Below are 24,109 nucleotides of genomic sequence, written 5' to 3' on the forward strand. Positions count from 1 at the left end.
TGCTCACACTGTCTCTCTCTCTCTCTCAGAAATAAATAAAACATTTTTTAAAAATGTTTAAGAAAAAAAAAGACTGTTCTTTTTTCACTGAATGATCTTGGCACCCTTGTCAAAATCAATTGACCATAGACATATGGATTTGTTTCTGGGCTCTCAATTCTAGTCCACTGCTCTATAAGTCTAAGTTCAAGCCAGTGCCAGACTGTTGTGATTACTGTAGCTTTATAGTAAGTTTTGAAATTGAAAAGTATGAGTCTTCCAAATGGAAAATACTTTATAATTGTCTTGTAACTTTTTCACTTCAAAAACTTGAAAATATGTATCAGTGTGTGGACACATATAATCCTCTAGGAACAATTTAAATAAACATTATGAATTTTCCATTAGGTATTCGACCAAAATTACACCATACTGTTAGATATATAGATTATTTCCAAACTTTTATCATAAACGATGTTTAATAAACATCTATGCAACTAAATCTCTGCACCTGAGTTAAATTATTTCTTTGAAAAATTATCTTTATTAATTTAAAAGACTGTATTAATTTGAATATGTTTATGTACAACAATTTTATTCAGCGTTTAAGCATCATAAATGGTGCAGTAACATTTTTGTATGTTTAGTTATGCTCCTTTTGGATAATTTTCTTAGACAAAATATACTAAATAACTTGAGATTCCTCAACCAAACACTATAAACATTTTTATGACAATTGATAAATATCCAATACATACTCCAAATGTATATTCTTTCAATCTAATGCTGCCCTAAAGCAATATATATCAATTTCACTATAACTTTGTCAGAATTGGGTATTATACTTTTAAAGAAAAACTATTTTAGTGATTGAAAACAGTGCTTTAGAGTTGCCTGGGTAGCTTAGTCAGTTAAGCTTCCAACTCTTGATTTCGGCTCAGATTATGATCTCATGGGTAGTGGGTTTGAGCCCTGCGTCAGGCTCTGGGCTGACAGTGCGGAGCCTGTTTGGGATTTTCTCTCTCTCTCTCTCTCTCTCTCTCTCTCAGAGCCCCCTACCCTTCCCCCACTCACACACTCTGTTTCTCTCTCAAAATAAATAAATAAACTTAAAAAAAAAGAAAATAGTGCTTTATTTATGTTTTAACTACATCTGTATGATTACTGGTGATGTTTTGACTTCTCATGTATGCTATAAATGTACATCCTTCTGAATATGTTGTTTTTTCATGCCTTTAACCAATCCTCTAACAAAGCCTCAATCCAAATAATTTGTAAGATCTCTTATTGAAGTGTAATAGTAATGTTTTCTGTAATTCTTGCTGTAAACAATTTCCTGTCCATTTTACCTCATTAATGTTTACTGTTCAAGAATGGAACAGCAGCCAAGGTCATTGAAATTTTGTTCGGGATCATGTCAAATTTATGAACTACTGTGGGGAGAATCGAGGTCTTTATCATAGTAAACCTTCCTATGGAGACACATGTATAGCTCTTCATTTAGTCAAGTGCTTCTTTTTGTCCCATAACATTAAATTTTGTTTAATTTTTTACACAGCTATTGTTAATGGGATTTTTACAGGTACTTGCCAAGAGGAAGCTATTTGGTTTTAATTTTTTTAATTTTTTTTTGGTACAGGGCTACTCTTATATTTCCTTTAAGTGGTCATTTCATTAAACTCAATAACAAGAACTGGAAAACAGGAGACCAATTGTCATTATTTACCAGTGATTTACTGCATGCCATGAAAACCCAACACACAACACACAAAGGACACTCAAGGGAGGGCACCTTCTGAAGAGCGGTGCGGTGCCGTTCAAAAACAAAACAACGCAAAATTTAAAAAAAAACAAGACAATCTATTTCAGAATTAAAAAGTATGAACTCAATAAGAATATCTAGTTATTAGTACAAGTTTAAAATTAATATATAAACAGGGGCACCTGGGAGGCTCAGTTGGTTAAGCGTCCAACTTTGGTTCAGGTCACGCTCTTGCGTGTTGTGAGTTCAAGCCCCGTGTCAGGCTGCCTGCTGTGAGCACAAAGCCTGTTTCAGATTCTGTCTCCCACTCTTTTCCCCTCCCCTGTTCGCTCATGTACACACATGCAATCTCCCTCTCTCTCAAAAATAAATATTAAAAAATAAATAAAATAAAATTAATATGTAAACATTAACAGTTTTATTTCTGTGTCGATAAAAACCAATAAAATGTAATAATTTTTAAAAATTCTCAGTAAGGAAATAATGTTTTTAAAATTCCATTTATTACAGCCACAAAACCTGTACAAATCCAGGAATAACTTAATAAAGATGTGTAGGACCTATATGTGGAAACGTTAATGGAAAATGGAAAAATGTACCTCATTCTTGGGTAGGAAAACTCAATATTGAAAAGATGGCACTTTTTTTTCACATTTATGGGCAAATCCAATATAACTCCATAAACTCATAGCAGGATAATTGGGGAATTTGGATAAAATATTCTAAAGTTCTTCTGGAAAATAAATATGAGAAAAGAGGTAAAGAAAATCTTGAAAAAGAAGAGTGTCTTCAGAGTGATATGCCCTACTAAATATTAAAACATATTTAAAAACTATAGTGAATTAAAACAGTATGGTCAGAAATAAGCAGACAACACAATAGAATACCCCCAAACCTTCTGTAACCACATATGAGAATTCGGCATGAGAAAAATGGAAGTACAATTTGGTGGGGGGAAAATTTCACAAATGTGCAACCAAACTCAGTAATGGTATTGGGGCACCTGGCTACCCACTGGGGAAAAATAGTTGTTTTCTTCATTTTAAACCCAAATAAATTCCAGAAAAACCAACCATGTTAATTTTCGAAAGTTGAATGTAGTGAAATAAAAAGCACATAAATATTCCTGCGATCTTATATTAGAGTCGCTGAACACTCCGGGACGCTTTTCAAAATCCAGATAGACTAATCATAATCAACCATTCTTTGCAAAATATTGCAAGCACAATGGATGGTCCTGAAGGGTATGGTAGAGGACAAGTCTGGGCGTGAGATGGTGCTTCGGGGGAAAGCTGATTTCCCTCCTATTTCTATCCTGGGGGAGCATCCTTGACTTTCTGATGCTTCGGCACTCCTGCTTCCCGCATCCTTGATGATCGTTCTCTGGTCCAAGCTCCTCCTTTCTCCCCCACAACACATAGCTCCATTTCCACCCTTGGCAGAGCTGTCCTCACTGCAAACCGCCTTTGGGGCAGAACTGGTGAGAGGGGAGGCTGAAGAAGTGAAACTACTTTCAAATTCTATTAGGAACTGACCCTTCTGGGCACAACTCAAGGGGGATATTTCATCTCTCACCTCTTACCAATAGATGGGCGGTAAATTAAACACTCTTTCATCTGAATATATAGGATAAGTTCCTGAAAAGCTACCAGGCAGCCCAAGCCAACAGGCAAGCTGCTCCTGGAGAGATGCAAAAAACAGGGTGGGAAGCAGTCAGACACCGTCTCACTTTTGCTCTAAACTCATGATTGCTTCCTCTGTCTCATTGGCGCCATTGCGTATCCCCAGCATCAGTTTGGCCAGGTTTTGGATGATCCTTGGAAGATTGCTTATCCCAGTTTGATGAGAGGGCTTGGTTTACCAGATAGTTTCAGTAAACATTTGACACTCCTTTGTCAACCTCCCAAATACATGACAGATATTTTATTAATGGGTACAAACTCAGGAACTAGATCCTGAATTTGGATCCTGGTTCTGTTATCCTTAGCTTTGTGACACTGAACAAGTTACTCAACCTTGCAGTGTCTCAATTTCCTTATCTATGAAAAAGCGGTGAAAATAGCTACTGTATGCGTTAATCACTGGTGTCTTTGGGAACAGTACCTGTTCTATATAAGCATTATTTGTTTAAATATCCAATACGATAGGGGTGCCTACGTGGCTCAGTCGGTTAAACGTCCGACTTTGGCTCAGGTCGTGATCTCACAGCTCACGGTTCGAGCCCCACATTGGGCTCTGTGCTGACAGCTCAGAGCCTGGAGCCTGCTTTGGATTCTGTGTCTCCCTCTCTCTCTGCCCCTTCCCCCACTCATGCTCTGTCTCTGTCTCTCTCTCTCTGAAAAATAAACATTAACATTTTTTTAATAAAATAAATAAATAAATAAATATCCAATATGACAAACTCTTCCGTCTGTTCTCCCCACCCTTAGTCTTCACTGGCGTCTGCACTGGAGAACTCTGTAAGATCTGTAGGGATATTTTCACTGTAAAACGTGATAATAAAAGAGCATCATGAAATCACACACGGTAAAATCTCTCATTTAGATTCTACTATGTGTAATTTATGATATTTTATTAAATTGGGGCAAGCTTACAATTGTAGTCTTAATAGTTTGCTTGTAGTACAGATAGAGAAAATATAAAGAATAAAATATGTTTAGCCTACAAGGGAATAAACTATTAACGCTGGCATATTCTATGTACATAGCTACACTAATTGCAGTTAAATATATTATTATGAAAAATAATCTGATATCATCCACAACGCTGTTTAGCTTTTACGAGATTTGTATTATTTAAAGACCTCTTACTTTCTTCACACCCACTAGAATGGCAATAATTAAAAAGACAGACAATAACAAGTGTTGGTAATGATGTGGGTTAATCAGAGCCCTCAGCCCTGTTGGTGGGAATGTACGCTGCAAGTGGTTTGAAATACTGCCTGCCAGTTCCTCAAAAAGTTAAACATCGAGTTACCATATGACCCAGCAATTCCACTCCTAAGTATACACTTAAGAGAATGAAAACATATATTGACCCCCAAATGTATACACATATATTCATAGCAGGATTATTCATAATAGCCAAAAAAATGGAAGCAACCCAAATGTCCACCAACCGATGAATGGATAAACAAAATGTGGTGTATACATACAATGGAATATTATGTAGCTATAAAAAAAATAAAGCCAAAGTACTGATATATGCTACAATATGACTGAGTCTTAAAAACATTATGTTAAGAAGGCAGACACACAGGGCCACGTATTGTCTGATTCCGTTTATATAAAATGCCAATCTACAGATACAAAAGTTGGTGGTTGCCTGGCCTTGGAGGGCACGGAGGGATGGAAGGTTGATGGTTCAGGGCGGGAGTGAGGGGTTCAGGGTGATGAAATGTATTAAAATGGATTATGGTGATGGTAGCACAGCTCTGAATATACTAAAAGCCATTGGATTCTGCATTTTATTTATTTTTTTCCATATTTATTTATTTACTTATTTTGAGAGAGAGACACAGAAAGACAGAGAGCAAGCAGGGGGAGGGGCAGAGAGAGAGGGAGAGAGAGAGAGAGAGAGAGAGAATCCCAAGCAGGATCCATGCAGTCAATGTGGAGCCCAACATAGGTCTCAATCTCACAAACCATGAGATTATGACCTGAACCAAAATCAAGAGTCGGACACTCAACCAACTGAGCCATCCAGGTGCCAGAAATCTACATTTTATTTTTATTTTTTTTTAATTTTTTTAATGTTTTATTTATTTCTAGGAGAGAGAGAGAGAGAGAGAGACAACGTGAGCAGGGGAGGGTCAGAGAGAGAGGGAGTCACAGACTGAAACAGGCTCCAGGCTCTGAGCTGGCAGTCAGCACAGAGCCCGACGCGGGGCTCGAACCCACGAACTGCGAGATCATGACCTAAGCGAAAGTCGGACGCTTAGCCGACTAAGCCACCCAGGCGCCCCAGAAATCTACATTTTAAATGGGTGGATTGATTGATGTACACATTACATCTCAAAAAGCTGTTTTAAAACTCTTACTCTCTTTCCAACAGATAACAACTGCCTGTGTATTTAAGCTTATTTATTATAATCTTCAATCCATTGTATTTACTGACCCTTAGGTCAGATCCTTAGAATAAGCATGACACTAAATTTATTTTCATGTTCGCCTTTACTATGGGATTTGAAAGAAAGCATTAAACCATTTTCAGCAAACTCGAGGCTCTTTATTGAATAAATATTGCCACCTTTCAAGTGAATTTATCCCTTCCAGGAATGAAAGCCCTTCTAGGCATTGACTTCTAATGCAAATCTGGATGGAAGCTCTCTTTACCATAAGGACAGTAACGTGAGGAGGGCTCTTGTAATTCGCCAACCTCACAGCTCTCAGAGAGATAAGGTGAATTTTCTAAAGGCTTTCACTTCCTCAGGTTTTCTTTAATTTCAATGGAGGTAAGTTTTTAGATTTCATGAATCCATTGCTATTTCTTCCCCTGAGAAACATTGATTATTTTTCACAATATCAAAAACAATGTAGGAGCGCCTGTGTGGCTCAGTCGGTTAAGCCTCCGACTTTGCCTATTGGGCTCTGTGCTGACAGCTAGTTCAGAGCCTGGAGGCTGTTTCAGATTCTTTATCTCCCTCTCTCTCTGACCCTCCCCTGCTCATGCTGTCTCTCTCTCTCTCTCTCTCTCAGAAATAAATAAAACCTAAAAAAAAAAGATTAAAAAAAAAGCAATGTAATGGGAAAGTCATAAACTTCACCTGTTTGACAAACAAGTCAGATCACATTTACATTTGTGCCCGTGACCCCGACTCTGGACTCTGGGATGTCCCTGCCTTTTCAGCAGGAAGGCTGCTCAATTTGGGGCCTCCTGCCCCGAGGCCTCCCTGGCTGGTGTTGCAGCCCCCAGCCCTGCTGCTCTGATGTCCGAAGTAGACCCAGCTCAGTGGCTCTGCTGGCCACGATGTAGCTGATGCGGGAAACAAAGGCAAATGAAAATTTTCCTCACTGTTTACAGCCCACTGACAAATCCTTGAAAACAGGCAGAGTGACATTCCTCTAGGAGCTCAGCTCCCTCTCCGATGACATTCCGACCTCCAGGGTCCTGTAAGGCTACCTTAACATATCAAAATTCCTTTGGAAACGTCCTTTATCCCTACGCCCCACCCCCAAGATATAGGCTGGCAATCATACTCCAAGCTTAGGGCCCACTGCTATACATCTGAAGCATCTCATCATGACTGAGGTTTCACTTAACTAATAAATGACCTTCTCCTAACAGCAGCCAGTCCTTCAAGGTCATGGAAACCTTGCTTCCAAAATACCTTAGAGACTTACGCTGTCCCTAACCCCCTCCCAACCAGAAGGTGTATAATGAGTCACCCATCACAACCCTAGTGCAGTTCTTTCTGCCCAGGGGTCCTGTCCCCACGCCCATGCTTTAATAAAATCACCTCCTTGCACCAAAGACGTCACAAGCACTCTTTCTTGGCTGTCAGCTCTGAATACCACCACTCCAGCCCCGCATCACAGCTGCAGGTCGGGCCACAGCACAGCTCCGGCTGGGCCTCAGAACCACAGCTCCTGTGGAGTTAGTGCCTGGTCACACATGACCATGCCCCCTACGCCAGCCTGTGGTCCCCACGGGCTTGGCTGATCACCAGGTGGGCGTGAGCTCCTGCCCGGAGTATTCAGTTCCCTAGACTGGGGTCAGGAAGCCCGTGTTTCCACAGCCTAGGGGTTCCTTCCAGGACGCCCGTAAGTCCCTATTCTGGTTATCCGCCATCTGTCCTCTCACCCCCCAAATCCATTTTGCTTATTCTCTGCCCTACTTGGCCATAGTTGTGCCAGTGTGGCTGTTTTGAGTGGTTAAAGGTGATGAGGGAGGAGCGCCTGGGTGGCTCAGTCGGTTAAGCCTCCGACTTGGGCTCAGGTCATGATCTCATGNGAAGCAAAAAAGGAAAGGGAAAAACAAATGGTTAACTCTTAGAGATCACAGTCCTGTAGGACAGAGGTTTCCATCAATTTGCAACTGTTGTAATGATTTACAAGGAAAAAGGCGATCTCCAGAAACCTATGGCCCTTTTCTGGAGCCCTAACATCACCCTCCCCTCCATAGTGATGTGGGGAGCAAAGGCAAGAAGAAAATGTAAGTAATATTACATTTCTTTAAGCCCTGCAGCCCATCGATAACTACTTGAGACAGGGGAGTAAAGCATTCCTCCCAGAGACTCCAACTGTCCAGACTTAATGTTAACGTCTCTCTAGAGGGAAAGATAAATTTAGCTCAACAATAGCAAGGCCTCCAGTATCTTATGAGTCCTTTTTAGCATATGAAAGTCCTTTTGGAAACCTCCCTTTTTCTTTACCCCCCTCCCCTCAACTCCATAGTATATAATCAGCCACTCCACATAACCCCAGTGCAGCGCTTTCTGCCCTCGGGTCCTGTCCTGTGATTTAATAAAATAACCTTTTGCACCAAAGGTGTCTCAAGCTTTCTTGGCTGTCAGCTCCGGACCCCACTGCTCCAAAACTGCATCAAAAGTACTGTTGAAAGGCACATCTTTTGGGGGCGCCTGGGTGGCTCTGTTGGTTAAGTGTCCGACTCTTGGTTTCAGCTCAGGTCAGGATCTCACGGTTTTTGAGTTCGAACCCTGTGTCAGGCTCTGCGCTGACAGTGCAGAGCTGGCTTGGGATTCCCTGTCCCCCTCTCTCTCTGCCCCTCTCCTGATCCTGCTCATGCGTGCATTCTCTCTCTCTCTCTCTCTCTCTCTCTCTCTCTCTCAAAGCAAGTAAATAAACTTCAAAAGAAAGAAAGAAAGACAAGCCCATCTTTCATGCCCCAGTGCTCAATCCCTACCTTGGGGTTAGTTGGAGAGAGCAAAATGGAGTCGCTCACATCAAACGGTGGCGACTTGTGTCAAGCAGTGATGCAAGCAGCCAAGGGCGTTGCCCCTAAGACCAGATATCTTGGAAACCAGCACAGACTGACGACACCCAAAACTGATAACCACCGGAACAAGAAGAGGTGTGCAAAGGCCCAGGACTGATTAAACTCCTTTAAAATGGGAGGGTTTTTGCAGAAAACCATCGGACTTTCTAGATGCTCACCCTTTCACGTCTGCCCACCTCAAAACGGCTGCCAAAGCCTCTGCCTGATTGGTCTCTGAACCGAACAGAGTCTCCGCTGCTTGGAATAAGCTGCACTCACCCGAGCTGACCCAGAGGGGAGAGACCCGTCTCAACAGCGCACTCACAGACTGACATTGAGTTTGGTTTGTTAACTTCCTGCCCCTTGTATCATGTTTGTTGCGTGACTTTGTACTGGGCTTTGCTTTGTGTGACGTGTAAGAAGCCAAGTGACACACAGAGTCCTTGCGCTGAGAATCCTGAACCTGCTTATGATCATGTTAACCTTGCTTTATGATTGAATAAGGCTGACATTGTAGAAAGACACAACCCGTGTGTGCGTGTGTGTGTGTGCCATCACACTGTGCTTGTGACAGTAGTCTTCACTAAATCCTCCCAGGTAAATCCTTCTGAGTTGCCATGAACCTGACTCCAACTGCCCCCCAAGATTCTTGGGGAATTCTAGGGCAGAGAAGTAGCTCCTCAAAATGATATTGACCATCCTACCAATAAGGCAGCTGAAGACTGAGTCACATTTAATCTGACTTAGAAAAATAGAAAAATGCGGCATTTCTCGTGTGTTAGCGTGGCAGAGCAAATCCGCACTGCTACCCAAGTTCGGACCTCTGTGAGCAATGGGGTGCTCAAATCACTTGGCCACTCAGAGTCCTCAACACTCTGTGCATAAGGTGCATAAGACTGTTTATCATCTTCTCCTTGACTTTGGGCTCCAGGAACAGGATCAGTGAAGGTTTGAGCCCCATGTGCTCAAGGAAGAGCACAGTTCTGAGACAGATCCGAGGTTGGTGCCTTAACTCTACATTTCCTGGTCCAGGCTGTTTTGATTATAAAGGGACTCGTTGATCAGATAAGCTCAGGTAGGAAAAAGCCATTGAAATCTTCCCTCTGTTTTCATTAAGTTGTATTTTAATAACTTGATATCACTTTCTGGATAAGCTGGTTACTCACATCTCCCAAAGGCAACCCACAGATTGAATGCATTAATGGTTGTAGTAGGTGATTGGTAATACCTGCTTTAAGTTTTTTTTCATGTTAAAAAATAAAGCTGAGGGGCACCTGGGTGGCTCAGTCGGTTAAGCATTCGACTCTTGATTTTGGCTCGAGTCACGATCTCATGGTTCATGAGACTGAGCCCTGCGTCAGGCTCTGCTCTGAAAGCATGGAGCCTACTTGAGATTCTCTCTCTCCCTCTCTCTCTCTGCCTCTCCCCTGCTCCCTCTCCCTCTCTCTCTCTCTCTCTCTCACTCAAAAATAAATAAATAAACTTAAAGAAAATAAAGCTGGACCTCTACCTCAACACCTCACATTTTAATATAGAATTCTAGTTATAAAAAATGTACACATGTACCAACCCATACACAACTCCATAAAAGTCCTCGGGGAAAAAAATAGGCGATGCTTATTCAATCTTGGGAAGTGAAGTGGTAGGCCTTTCTAAAAATGACACCAAAGCAAGAAAACATTCAAAAATATGATGGGTTTGACTATATAAAAATGTGATATTTCCATATGCTACTATTGACACGGATTTAAAAGTCAAAGCAGAAACTGAGAAACAGCATTTTGACATGTGAGAAGCCAAGGGATAATGTTCCCAGTGAATGAATAACTCTCACCAACCAATTAAGAGTAAATGAATACTCCCATAGAAAATGTGCAATGGAGATGAAATGGTGATTGCCCAAGCTTTGCAAGTGGCCAGTGACCTCATGAGAGGATGTTCAACCTCACTGGTAACCAAGGGAAATATTTAAAAAGAAGAAAAGGGAAAAAGGAGGAAAAAGCAAACCACACACACACAGCACTGTCACCGCAGAACCCATGGGGTGTCTCACCTCACCTACTAGATGAGCCAAGGTGAAAAAGGCTGTAACGCCCAGTGTGAGTAAGGCCTCTCACACTGCTTCTCACATGGGGGTGGGAAGAGTGCAAGCACTAGCACTTTTTGGAGAGCAGTCTGTCCATATGTCTCGGAAGCCTTCATAAATGGATACCTGTTGACTTAGCAATGCTCCTGTTACCCCTGATCTGGCCTTGAGGGAAGGGACTCCACCGTCTCCCTTGGCTGCTCCATCCAGAACATGGTTACCAGCACCTCCTCTTAATTCCCCCAGCAGAGCAAAGGCCAGGCTCTCCGCAGGTGCTGGAGACCGGCCGGCAAGCAGAGCATAAACAGCCCAGGGTCCCTCCCTGGGAAACACCTACTTCCTTCTGGCCAGAGACAATCATCACCTCTCCCAGCAGCCACCCTAGGCCTCTCCTTATGGCCCAACTGACCCAACCATCAGTTCCAGAGAGAGCACGTTTTTCCACCACCCTCTCCATTCTTCTTCACTTCCTGCCCCAGGGCAGCTGACAGTGGAAACTCCCAGTCACTGCCGGGGCAGCCCCGCCACCCCCACTTACTGGAATGGGGTCTGATTCTCCAGCCCCATTAAGATAACTACAATATACTGCAAGCTCTAAGCTCATCTGTGGTCCTGTTATTACATTTTTAATAGTAAAAAGTGGAAACAACCTTCAAGTCCATCAGTAAAGAAGTGACTGCATAGATGATGAGACCTCCATACACTAGCACGCAATGGAAAACGGTGGCACAAACCTATAAATAGTTGTGCTGGAGGAAGAGGTGGGAAGATCACGTGAGCCAATCTGTGCAAGGTGTTCGGGACAACACAAGGCACACAAAAAATACTCAAGACTAGCGGATAACTAGAAACAGAGGCTACAAAGCTGTGTTACAATCCAATAGCATTTTATTATTTTTTAGGGGTTTTTACTGATTTATTTTGAGAGAAGGAGAGGGAGAGAAAGCAGGGAAGGGGCAGAGAGAGAGGAAGAGAGAATCCCAAGCAAGCTCCTCACTGTCATCAAGGATCCTGGTGTGGGGCTTGAACCCATGAACCGTGAGATCATGACCTGAGCCAAAACCAAGAGTCAGACGCTCAACTGACTGAGCCGCCAGGCACCCCAGCATTTTATTATTAAAATATATATATACCTTTATGTGTTCCTATACATAGAAAAATATATGGATGGATATATTTCCATATATCTCTAAGTGGTGGGCTTAGAGGTGGTCTTCTCCTTCACATCCATTTGTATCTTTTATATTGTCTGTGTTTTAATCATCATGTAATATTTTATATTTTTTTGAATAATTCAGGAAATGGACAAGAAAAAAGATTTCAAGAATTTTCTGGTCAACCTTGTCTTACTTAACATGAAAAATCTTGGCATATTGACTTGGTAATACAGCACAGTGTCCACAGTACTCAGAAAAAATCTACTCTCGGGGCGCCTGCGTGGTTCAGTTGGTTAATCATTCGACTTCAGCTCAGGTCATGATCTCACGCTTGTGGGTTTGAGCCCCACATCGGGTTCTGTGCTGACAGCTCAGAGCCTGGAGCCTGTTTCAGACTCTGTGTTTCCCTTTCTCTGTCTCTCCCCTACTCATGTTCTGTCTCTCTCTGTCTCAAAAATAAATAACACAAAAAAACTAAAAAGAAAAAAAGAAAAAAATCTATTTTCTTTTTCTAAGGTGGAATAAAATAAAAACTTTCTTATTTTCAAAAAAATATTACAATGCTTGGGGACCGTTCAGAGGCATGTGACCCTGGGGAGTCAATCCGGCCCCAGCCCCTGAGTTGGAAGGCACCGAATTGCTTTCTACACGGCTACTTCCTGGGGTCACCTGGCTGCGGTGACGGAGCCCAGAGAGTGCCCACAGGCAGGTCTAGGCTGACCACCTGATGTACGACGGGAAGGAGTTTTCTTTCTTGTCAGTTCCAGGTAGGGGGGAAAAAAATCCCTGGGCTTGACTTGGGTCACGTGCTGATTCCTGAATCAATCGTACGACCAGGGAAATGCACTGTGTTACAGACAACTGCTGTTCTTCAGTTCCCAGAACCCCTTTCTCTCCTCCCTCTGGTAACAGTAATTGCTGCTGGAGGCCCGTTCTGTCCTCATTCCCTGCGGTTCTACTAAGGCTGTCAGTCCCCACGCTCAACTCTAGATCCCAGAGACAAGCACTTGAACTAACACTGGCCAAGCCATGAAAAACCATCTTCCTGGCCACAGTGACCGGGGACACAAATGAAACAGGACCAGCTGGTCCTTCTGCAAGATCCAGTCTAGGGACGCCTGGGTGGCTCAGTCGGCTGAGCCTTTGACTTCTGTGCAGGTCATGATCTCATGGTTTGTGAGTTCAAGGTCCACATCGGGCTCTTTGTTGTCACCGCAGAGCCTGCTTCAGATCCTCTGTCTCCCCTCCCCCTCTCTGCACCTCCTCTGCTCATGCTCTCTCTCTCTCTCTCTTAATTCAAAAATAAATAAACATTTTAAAAAAGATCCTGTCTAGACATTGAAATAAGATATCTGAGGGCATTCCCCTCCTCGCCTCCATCCCCTGACACGTGGAGAAAGATGCCCTGCGGTAGGGGACAGACAATATGCTCTCTACACAGAGGCAGAGATGAGTTATGGGAGAAATAGGCTTGCCCTCATTTGAATCACCATACCTGGTTATGATCAGCCAATAGCATTCCCCTCTTTACACTTTCCAGTTATGCAAACGATAAGGTTCCTCATAGTTTGAGTTGAGTTTCTGCCATTAACAGATTAAGGGGCCTCGGTTTGGTGAGATCTGAAACATGTGCCCATGTCTATGATCAAAGAAATAGGTCATTGAGATGGGCACACCCCAATAAAACCACAGGGTTGGAGTGTAAGAGAGTTCTCCAGAGGAGGGGCTACTGAGCAGGGCAGAGCAAACAGTAATGGCAAATTGAGTATTGAAACATCATTTCTCAGGGCACCTGGGTGGCTCAGTCAGTAAGGCATCCAACTCTTGATTTCAGCTCAGGTCATGATCTCACAGTTCATGAGTTCAAGCCCTTTATCATGCTCCGTGCTGATGGCGGGGAGCCTGCTTGGAATAATGGCTCTCCTTCTCTCTTTGCTCCTCCTTCTCTCTCTCTCTCATTCTCTCAAAAATAAATAAATAAACTTTAAAAAATGAGACATTTATCAAATAATGAGAGGTTTATCTACTTCTATTATATATTACAAATCAGTTGCCAAAAAATAAAAAGTACATAGAAAAATTAGTTAATAAAATTTCACGTATTAAATTCTTTATCTTACAAAGAATAGCCCTAGTTTTAAAGGCCCACGAAATATTTGTAAAAATAATATATATTCAGGTACAATGAACATCTCAGTAAAATCCAAATCCCAAAAATAGAAGTTCTATTCTCGGATCACAAAGCAATAAAATTAAAAATCCATAAGAAAAGTTCTAATGAAAATAAAATACAACCAATTAAAATTAAAATTAATCTCACAGAAGTTTTAAAGTAATAATAACACTTGTATGGAAAAACAATTGTTCAGGAAATTTACTTATTTATTTTTAAGGGTTTTTTTTGGTTTTTTTTTTTTTGAGAAAGAGCGCAAAGAGGGGAGGGGCAGAGAGAAGGAGAGACGAACCCAAGCAGGCTCTGCACCATCAGCACAGAGCCAAATGCAGAGCTCGAACTCGTGAACTGTGAGATCATGACCTGAGCTGAGATCAAGAGTTGGACGCTTAACCGTCGGAGCCACCCAGGCACCCTAACTTTCTTTATTTTAAGACAAAACCAGGAAAATACCTACCAGTCTACAGAACATATATAGCAGTTGTCAAAACTTTATGGTAAGAGCACCTGAGTGGTTCAGTCAGTTAAGCGTCCGACTTTGGCTCAGATCACGGTCTCACAGTTCACAGGCGCTGACAGCTCAGTGCCTGCCTCATATTCTGTGTCTCCTTCTCTCTCTGCCCCTCCCCCATTTTTGCACGTGCTCTCTCTCTCTCTCTCTCTCAAAAATAAATAAATATTTAAAAAAACTTTTAAACCTTTATGGTAGAACATATTCTGAACAAATATACATACATCTGATCTATAACAAATACATTTTAATATAACATATGACAAATCAAGTGAAAATTTTTAAATGAAGAAAGAAGTAATTATCACTACATCCATATGGGAAATGGAGGATAATAATGGCACATGAATAGCAAATCCTTACTCATACCATTCACCACAGAACATTCCAGACAGGTTAAAGTTAGATATTCACAGGCACACATTCACACACAACCACTTGAAGACCAAAAAAAAAAAAAAAAAACCCACAACAGAAAAATAGAAAAGTGTAGGCTCACTCAATCTACTGAGACATGGGTGTCGGGTGTCAGGACAGAGTGTGGGTTTCAGAGCAGACAGACCTCTGAGTTTCGGCCCGCCTGAGGTGCTTACTCAAATGCTTGACTCTCTGAGCTCAGTTTCCTATCTGTGTTCCTACCTGATGTAGGTAAAAATTCACAGGACTCAAAGCCACTTCGTGGTGCCCACTTTTAGCTTCTGCAGTGGATTTTTCCAGGCTGGGTACTGGGTGAGCACTGTGGCACCTTCTGAACAGATGGCCCCTGGGAAGAAAGATCTGAGTGAAGGAACCGCCCAAGCATTTAATAACAAAAAGTATGGGAAGCTATGAGAATAAAATACATTTTTTAGATTTTTTTTAAGTTTATTTTTAAGAGAGAGAGAGCATGCGTGTGCATGCGTATGCATGCATAAGCAGGGAAGGGGGAGAGAGAGAAAGAGAGACAGAATCTGAAGCAGGTTCCAGGCTCTGAGCTGTCAGCACAGAGCCCGACGTGGGGCTTGAACCCACAAACTGTGAGATCATCACCTGAGCCAAAATCGGACACTCAACCTACTGAGCCACCCAGACAACCTTAAAATACATTTTTTAAATTTGTAAACATCTGTATGTAACCATGAAGAAAAGCAATGGAGTGAAAGAACACTTCACGGTATAAAGGAAAAGTAATAACCACATAAACATATTTAACAACTGATCAGAATATTTTTGAAAGCCCTTAGAAATTAGAGGAAGACCACGTAAGGCAACTCTGAGGGTCTTGGGCACATACAAAGCTGCGGCATTACAGGAGAGCTGGAAAAGAATTCCCTCTGTACGTACCACTGGCCCAGAGCTGGCCCAGAGCTACCCAACCACAGATCACTCACACCATCAAATCCAACTAGCAATTCCTCTGATTAAAGAAAGAAAAGAGGAGGGGAAGAGAGAAGGGAGAGACAGCTGGGAGGGGAGAGGCAGAAGGAAGGAAAGGAGAGAGAAAAAGGAGGGAAGGAAGAGAGGAAAGGAAGAGAAAAACAATTTGCCTGGAGGTGTTTTTACCTGTATAATTTGCATACACTGAGCACTTAAACAGCCCAAATCCTGACTGTGACCGATTCCGACTTCCAACGCAGGCTATCCAGCTCCACGGAAAAAGTGATACAAAATAACGTTGCATGAAAAAGTTGATCACAAGATATTATATGTTCTCTTAGATTCCGACTAGGCACACATTTTCCCAGGAGGATCTGAAAACAGGAAAGCACCAGGCAGATGGTGAGGTATTTAAACATGTTGCCGTTGGTTTGACATTTCTGTTGCTCTTGCGCTGCAACATTGGGTGAATACACTATACACACTCACACACACACACATGGATTTAAAAGAGAATGTTTGTCACTCCACCCAAATTAAGCCCGACGCTGCCCATGCCACCTCGAGGCCTGATTCCTAGGCCTCAGCCTGAGGTTTCCAAGCAAGTGAGAGCATGGGTGCGGGGGGGTGGGGAGGGTGCGGGGGGGCAGAGGCCGGAGGGGCCAGCCACAGGAGCGCCTCCCGTGGGACACAGCTGCCGGCGGGGTCCTGGCCTGGCGAGGCCTGGGGAGCCTCTTATCGCATGAGCTCATGTGAAAGCCCCACGCCTCCAGGTCTCCAGCAAGCATTTGCCATTCCTTTCCTGTCACCACCCCGCTCCGTGCTTGTGCCCATGAGCTCATCGTTGCTGGGCAAGTCCTCCCCGGGTCAGATAACTGCCAGAGACAATTCCTTTCCCAGCCTCCTGCCCTGCCCCTGCTTTGTGCCTCCGAGAGACGGGGCACTGCCCTGACTCCCGCCCGGTGGTTCCACACAGAGCAGAGAATTGTGTGAGGTCAGCAGAAGTCGGGGGGGGGGGGGTTGGCGGNACGGAGCTCTCCCACCCTGGCGAGGCCCCTGTCCCCCCCTCGCCTTGGTCTGGGAACTGCTCAGCCACTGTGACCAGACAGACCCCACCTGGGCTCCAGGCCCTGCCCATGTCTGAGCCACTGTCTTGTTTCTGCCTGGGTCCCAGACTCAGCAGCAGCCCGGGCACAGGCACTNGCCAGAGGAAAGGGGGGGGTGGGGGAGGCCGGAAGCTGTGAGGATCCCCACCCAGAGGCAGAATCGGAGGCTCCTGCCGGGGTGAGGGAAGTTTTCTCAGGTGAGTGGGAGCTGGTGTGTACACTCAGCCTCAGACATGAAGGCCCCCCGTGTACCGAGCCTCCTGCCGCTGGGGGTACAAGGAGACCTTCGCGGCCTTTCTCTCAGGGACAACTGAAAAGAGAACGACCACCCCCTTTTCCCTGTGAACGTCACGCCTGCGCTTTCAGAACCGCGTCCCAGCCAGCTGAGGCCTCAGACCACCTAATCCATGCTGTCCCCTCTTCCCCGCGGACGGGTCTGGTTTCCTGATGCTGCGACACCTCCAAACCAGTGTCCCCAACCAGCCTGGCCCCATCCTTTCCAGACCTCCCTGAAACTGAAGAAGGCAAGAATGCGATGAGGGGACGGGGTGGTCCCAGAGAAACGACTGCTGACAGACAAAGGCTCTAGAACTCTGAACACCCCCCCCATACACACACACAGAAAATGGCCACGAGTGGCCGAGGACCTGTGTCCGTTTGGCTGTGTGCTGCGCACCACATTCCCACGGGAGCCCACTCGGCACGGGGTGGAGACAGCTGTTCCCCTCAGCAGATGTCGTCGCGGGAGGCAGAGGCGCTCGTTCCCAGGCGGGATCCTCATGACTCACCCTGTAGGCCTGAGCGGCCTGCTGGGCCCGCAGGGTGGTGACGGGAGGCCACACAGCCGGTGGGGGGCCCCATCGCTCTCCACAAGAAGAAGCTGCTGGTAGCTTTGCCAGCACCTTCCTGCTGTGAAGGCAGAGGCTATCTCTGTCCCTGCTGTCCCCCGCCAGGCCGAGCACAGTGCTGGCCTTACACCCCTGTGCATTTATTAAGCTCCTGCCAAGGAACTGAGATTCTACTGAGGTAGACACAGGAGTTCCTCACAAAGCTGACAGATGGTGGCATTAAGGCTGTGACAGTGACAGACGCAGGGGGCGCGGGACTCAGGCTGGGACCCTGTTGACTGAGCTGAACCGGAAGAGAAGTCTGTGGGGACTGACAGGCCCCGGGAGAGCCCCCGCACTCAGAAGGTTCATCACACGAGAAGAGTCCCAGGCCATCCCGTGTCGTTTCAGATCCTGCCGGGTCCTTCCACTAGAAACTAGCCTGCCCTGGAGCCTCTGGCGCCTCAGCGGGGCTCAGAAACCAGTCCCAACTGTCACACACCCTTCTCCATGAGCTCACCTCCCGGAAGGTTCTCACTGAGCAGTCCCAGCCATGCCACCCTAGTCTGGTCCACACTACGTGAAACTTCAAGGAGACAAAGAGAAGGTGGTGTGGCCAAGATCCAGGGAGGGTCTAGTTGCTGGAGGTGCGGGGCCAGGATGTCCAGACTATGATGCCCAATCCCTCCAAGTCCAAGTTCCCTCAGGGAACTTAATAGGAAGGGGCAGGACCCCACTGTCTGGGCTGCTGGGTCCGGGCACTGTTCTCTGAAGCCAGGCACCCTGTCTCCCAGCCCCTCTGCCTCCATTCCTGGCCCGGCTACTACCCAACTTTCTGGATTTCCTCATCACACATCACTCACCACACCGTGTTTCTCTTAGTTCCGCGAAACCTATTCTTCCTGAGAAACACATTTGGATTTAATGGGGTAAGAAGGTGCTGAAGTTAAAAAGATTTGCTTAATTTAGTAATACGTATGAGCGATATGTCACCTTCATTTTACCGAACTGAACTCTCCCTCAGTGGGCTGTGAGCTAGGATCAGGAACTCATTCTACAAAGTCAGTGTAATATTTTCAATCATCCCTTACAGTAATTCACAACCTGATTTTTCGAGACAACATGACCAACACAGTTAGCCTGGGTCCAATCCTTGCACATTGTCCTGATGGTTTGCTTTGTTATTTCCTTAGAAGAACCACTCAGTCCACCCACACAGTTTGCTTCTCCAAATATTGTCCCCCTTGTCTTTCTATCCATCGCTGAAGGTGCATGAGGAAGACCCGATGCCCCCAGATGTCCTCACCCTCATGTCAGGGGCTGTCTGGGAGCAGCAGGGCTCTGGCAGACTGCTTATTCCAGGAAAGAAGGGTCGGAGGTCCAGTAGTGGGCGCCAAGGGCATGGGTTGCCCTGGGGATTGGTCAGGGTGCTTTCTTGCAAGTGACAGAAATGGGCTGACTAGGTAAAGAAGAGGGATTGATTAAAGGGCATTGGGCGGGCTGAGAAGACTTTGGAAACAGCTCATCCAGGACCAGTCAAGCTGCAGTCGGTCCGTTGAGGTCTTCTGCAAAGCTCCTGACCATCAACTTTTATGATAACACTGAGTCGATTACAACCCTGACACAGGACAGTGGATACTATCGCCACCACCCACCATGCCCTCTTGGGTGTGACTAAGGGCATTCTGCATGGCGTTGGCTTCTCTGAGACGATGGCTCCCAATTTCAAACCCAGGGCATCCAGGTCATGCACCCATGTACACCTGCTAGTAGGCAAACAAGCACTTGGGATTTCAGCTTCTCCCAGGAGGCCGAGAAACCAGGCAGCCAAAAATCACTGATATATCACTGATATGTGTCCAGTACACAGAGACTGCCTCCCCTCCTTACCACCTCCTTGGAGCACAAGATCCTGAATCACCTGTTTGATTGGAAGTTCTGAACCCTACCTAACTCTACACTAGAGCCTCCTCCCTTCTGCTATTTCACCTATGAGGCAAAGCCGGCCTCATTTGGGGGGGAAGGAGCCTCTCCTTGCCCATCCTGCACTGAGACAGAGGGACCCTGCTGGGCAATCCAGGAGAAAAGGTTTGTCATGTGCTGTTGCACACAGGGCCCAGAAGCAATTCACACAGGCACAAGGGTGGCTTCCAATGTATGGGCTTTGGGGGTTTTTAAATTATTCTTAATGTTTATTTATTAAAACATTAATAATAAATTAATGAGAGAGAGACAGAGTGTGAGCTGGGGAGGGGCAGAGAGAGAGGGAGACACAGAATCTGAAGCAGGCTCCAGGCTCTGAGCTGTCAGCACAGAGCCCGACGTGGGACTCAAACTCACAGACTGCAAGATCATGACCTGAGCTGAAATTGGACACTTAACCGACTGAGCTGCCCAGACACCCCGGACTTCAGGCTTTTTTAGGGTGGCGGGGCTTGAGCTTAAAAGTACTTTCCAATCCCTGGGGAGGGGGGCCAGGTTGCAAGAAGCATGTTCCCTCCAACCCCTGGTTAGCATCTGGCTTGGTCGTGTCTCTCTCTGACTAGTGTTTCTGGTCATTTGCAGTTTAGAAACTGCTCACCAGAAAGTGGTTGATGATCACACACTCTGGGGGCAGAAATCCACAGAGGACTTGCAGGCTCGGGAAACCCAAAGACGGGGCTCCCTGAGCTGACTGGTGGCCCTGAATCCTGATAGACCAATCCCATAATCCCTTCGTGAAGGTGCCAAGAGTCTTCTGTAAGACACTTGGGGCCCCTTCTACCCACACAGAAAAGCCTCCGTCCCTGAAGACTGTGGACTCCAACAAACCTGAAACACAATCTCCAAGACCGGACAGTAGACAGCCTCCTCCAGGCATACCCCAAGAAGGTGAGCTCACTGTAGGGACCCCCCACAGCAGCAAGGAGCGCTGACTGTTTGGCAAAGCTCTGTGTGATCAACATTTTACCAGAGCCCAGCCAAGACAAGCCCGGTCTCCAGGACACAGAGCCTGGCAGCAGAACTGTCCCCTCTGGAAACATCTGGTGCTCACTCCATGCCGAGGTCAGGATGCTGAACCGCCTTCGGCTCAGAGGGCCCCTCGCCCTCATCTCCCTCCTCACTTTCTCAGGGTTTAGACCTCAGCCTCTACTCCCTCGCCTGCTTATTAAAAGCCACTTGGGGAGCAGTTGTCCCCCCTCCCTAAGGAAACTGAGCCTCTCTTTTGAGGCTATCTGTCTTTTATTTTTGAAAAGGGAAAAAAAAAAGGAGGGATAAACTTTGACGTCATGAGCTTGCGTAGGACAGTGGGCTTGGAGGCCATCTGGAGCAGGTGCTGGCAAGGCCCCTGGGAAAGAAGGAGGAGGGCAGCTGGCTCATCAGGTGGGGGTGTCCTGGGGCCAGACGAAGACCTCATGGCACCATTAGGTTAAGCTTTCCTGGAATTTCTGGCCCAGGAAGGATGGATGACTCTTCCTTGGCCTCCAGCTCTTCTCCTAAAGCCAGATCCTTTAGGTGCCGGCCTCCTGGAGGAGGCACGAAGCTCCAGAAGACCGGGCCAAGCTTTGGTCTCTCTGTCCTCTGTGGGTCCCCCCACCAGACGGTTCTGAGGAATCTCAGGGACAGTGTCCTCTGCCTCCTCCCCAGGAGTGCAAGTGACATTCAGATTCCCCTTCTGCTCCAGCTACTCGCCCTGCCTTTGTCTCGCGGTTGGAAGCCTCTAGTCAGGCCTCCTGATTCACTCTGCCCCCGTCCAGGAGGTAAGGACGGCTTTTTTGCAATTACAGGTGGTGAAACTTAAGGCCCAGAGCAGTGATGGGACTTGGCCGGGGTCCCGCTGACATTTCCCTGCCCGGCCTCCGTAAGATCTGTTCGCTGCCTGTTCAGTGTCCTCCCTGGGAAGTTATGCAGCTGGAAGGGGGCCCCTGGGATGAAATAACTGCAGAGAAAACAGATGGGCTGCTGTGGATTCCTCCCTTCCTCTGTGTGCCTGAGAATCCTCCCGCTTTGCCCCGGGGGCCAGGAGGGGGCGCTGTTCCGCAGGGAGCTAGTTCCCACCCCCTGGGCAATCTGGTCTTAATCACTCCTTCCCAGCCTCAAATAAGCCCTTGCGTGCCTGTGTCACTGGAGGAATATTCATCAAGGCCCCTTTCATGTTCCATCAGGTCCTGCTAGCAGAGGGGACACCAACCGTTCCAAGGAAGGGCGCCCTCTGTGCAAGGGTCTCGCCTTGCCTTCGTGGAGGAAAAAAAGGAAAACAGGGGCCCACAGGAAGGGAGTCTTTTCTCTCCCTCTCCCCATCTTTCTTGCAGAGGCCCAGGAGGGAGGAGAGGGTGACTCTCTGATGCCTGGGGTTGGGCGTTCCCGAACCCCTGCCCCCTCTCTGTGCCTCCCCACAACTGACCACTCTCGCTCCGCCTCCCCTTTCGTGCACCCCAAGCTTGCTTTCCGTCCTCACCCTTGCCAGACAAGCCCCTCCCTTGGCTGACTTGCCTCTCTCCCAAGCCCGTCTCCTCTGGATACTCTTACCTGAAGTCCCCTTCCTCCTCCCCACCCCCCCAGTCTGGGCATGCGGGGTCACAGGCTGCCCTCCTGCTGTCCTGTCTCCCTTTGGCGAGGTCGCTATATACCTCTAAGTATGGGCACACTACATGGTTAGCCCGAAGGGCTGCTCTCCTTGCAGGTTTCCTTCCTTATCCTGTCTGTCCTCCTACCTGCTGGGTCTCCCCCATCCCCCCCGCCACCACCTGCTCTGCACAGACTGTTCCCCTCCAGGAAGCCCACCCAGCTAGCCCAAGCTGGCAGAGCTGCCCTCCCTCCCCACCGTGGTCGTTTTCAGCCTACAAACCTAGTGTCTGTTTCCTGGACTCCTTCCCTGCAGGGATGCAAATCCACAGGCTCCCTGGGTGCTCAGTGGACACTTAGGGAATCCGTGGGGGCATAAATGACACATGATAGGATTCCCTACAGAACCCTCAGACTCCCAAGGCCCAGTGGCTTTTTCTCTGTCCTTCGCCATCAGGAGTCTTCACACTGAGCATTCCACAAACTGCCACCAGCAGCTCCTGTTCAGCTGCTCGCTGTCCAGCTTTCCCAGGCCTGGCCCCTGGGCCAGAGCAGAAACAAGCAGACCCTCATGAGGGAAAAGCAGGAAGGAGGGACCTGAGTCCCCATTCTAGACCCAAGAGGGAGAGAGCGTCCTCTGCAGCTCGCTGCGGGAGGAGCCCAAGGCAGTCTCATGCTGACTGCCTCCTTTCTTGAAGTTTCTCCAGCCTAGTCGTCCAGCTTCTATCCACGCCACCTCCCAGACCCCAGCTAAGCAGGAGCGGCTCCACAGCCCACCCCAGGGAAGCCTAACTCTGCAGGTAACTCTTCCAGGATCTGGTCTGCCCCAGCGGTCAGAAGTGAGGGCTCACCAGTAGATTCCACTTCTGAATAGGAGAATTAGAGTCCAGGGTGTTGGCTCTGTACACACTGGGGTGGGATTGGGTGGGGTCCATTTATTTAAAATAGTCCCAATGCCCAAAGAGTAGGGAGACTTAGATAGTTACCCAGCTGTCACTAAGTACATCCAAGGGACACAAAAGACAGGAAGAAGCAGCCTGAAGAACAGACATTCAGACAGAAGGAGGTGACCAAGGCGCACCAGAAGCTTCCAACCTGTCCTTAATAAGGGGTTTCAGAGGAGGTAGCTGTTGTCCCCTGGAAATGAGCTCAGTGACTGGCTCTAGACTCAATCTGCTCAGCTCCTTAAATAGGTATAAGTGAAGCAAGTCTCAGAGAAGTTCCAGATTGGTAACATTACACTTTGATCAGTTGCCAAAGAGGAGAGAGGACTTCCATCACTCACCTGGAAATCCCTCCCTCTTCCTCCTTCCGGCTCCTCTTCCTTACTCCTCGACTGAAAGAGTGGTGCCACTCTATGGTACCACGGAGCAGCAATCGGCAGGGGGTGGGGGTGGGGGCCTGCATGGACGTGGTGAATCAACTCACTAGAACTCCCAAAAGATGTCCTGTCATTGGACATCTGGATCCTCTTTTAGACTCAGAAATTCTGCTATCCCAAACTCAGGGCCCGTTGTCAGTTATTTCCTAAACAAGGGGAACTTGGGCTCAGTGGGTGTGCAGTTTCAGAGTGCCAGGTGGGAAGCGGAGCTTGAAACGATGGTGGTGCTATTGCTTGTGCCTCTAGGCACAAGATGGACTCTGGGAGCCATCCACATGGCACCGGATTTT

At 46.6% G+C, this 24,109-nt stretch overlaps 1 protein-coding gene across 1 annotated transcript in view; it reads right to left on the bottom strand.

The window, feature by feature from the left end:
- The window catches only part of DIS3L2 (DIS3 like 3'-5' exoribonuclease 2), a 373,116-nt gene extending 357,847 nt beyond the window's left edge, over positions 1-15,269 (bottom strand). Inside the window, exon 1 of the mRNA XM_077757924.1 lies at positions 15,244-15,269. The gene's annotated coding sequence lies outside the window, so the exon portion shown is untranslated. The remainder of the gene's footprint in view (positions 1-15,243) is intronic.
- Between the last annotated feature and the right edge of the window lie 8,840 nt (positions 15,270-24,109).

Source organism: Crocuta crocuta, unplaced genomic scaffold, assembly GCF_008692635.1.
Source record: "Crocuta crocuta isolate KB4526 unplaced genomic scaffold, BGI_CrCroc_1.0 scaffold290, whole genome shotgun sequence".
Classification (NCBI taxonomy): Eukaryota; Metazoa; Chordata; class Mammalia; order Carnivora; family Hyaenidae; genus Crocuta; species Crocuta crocuta.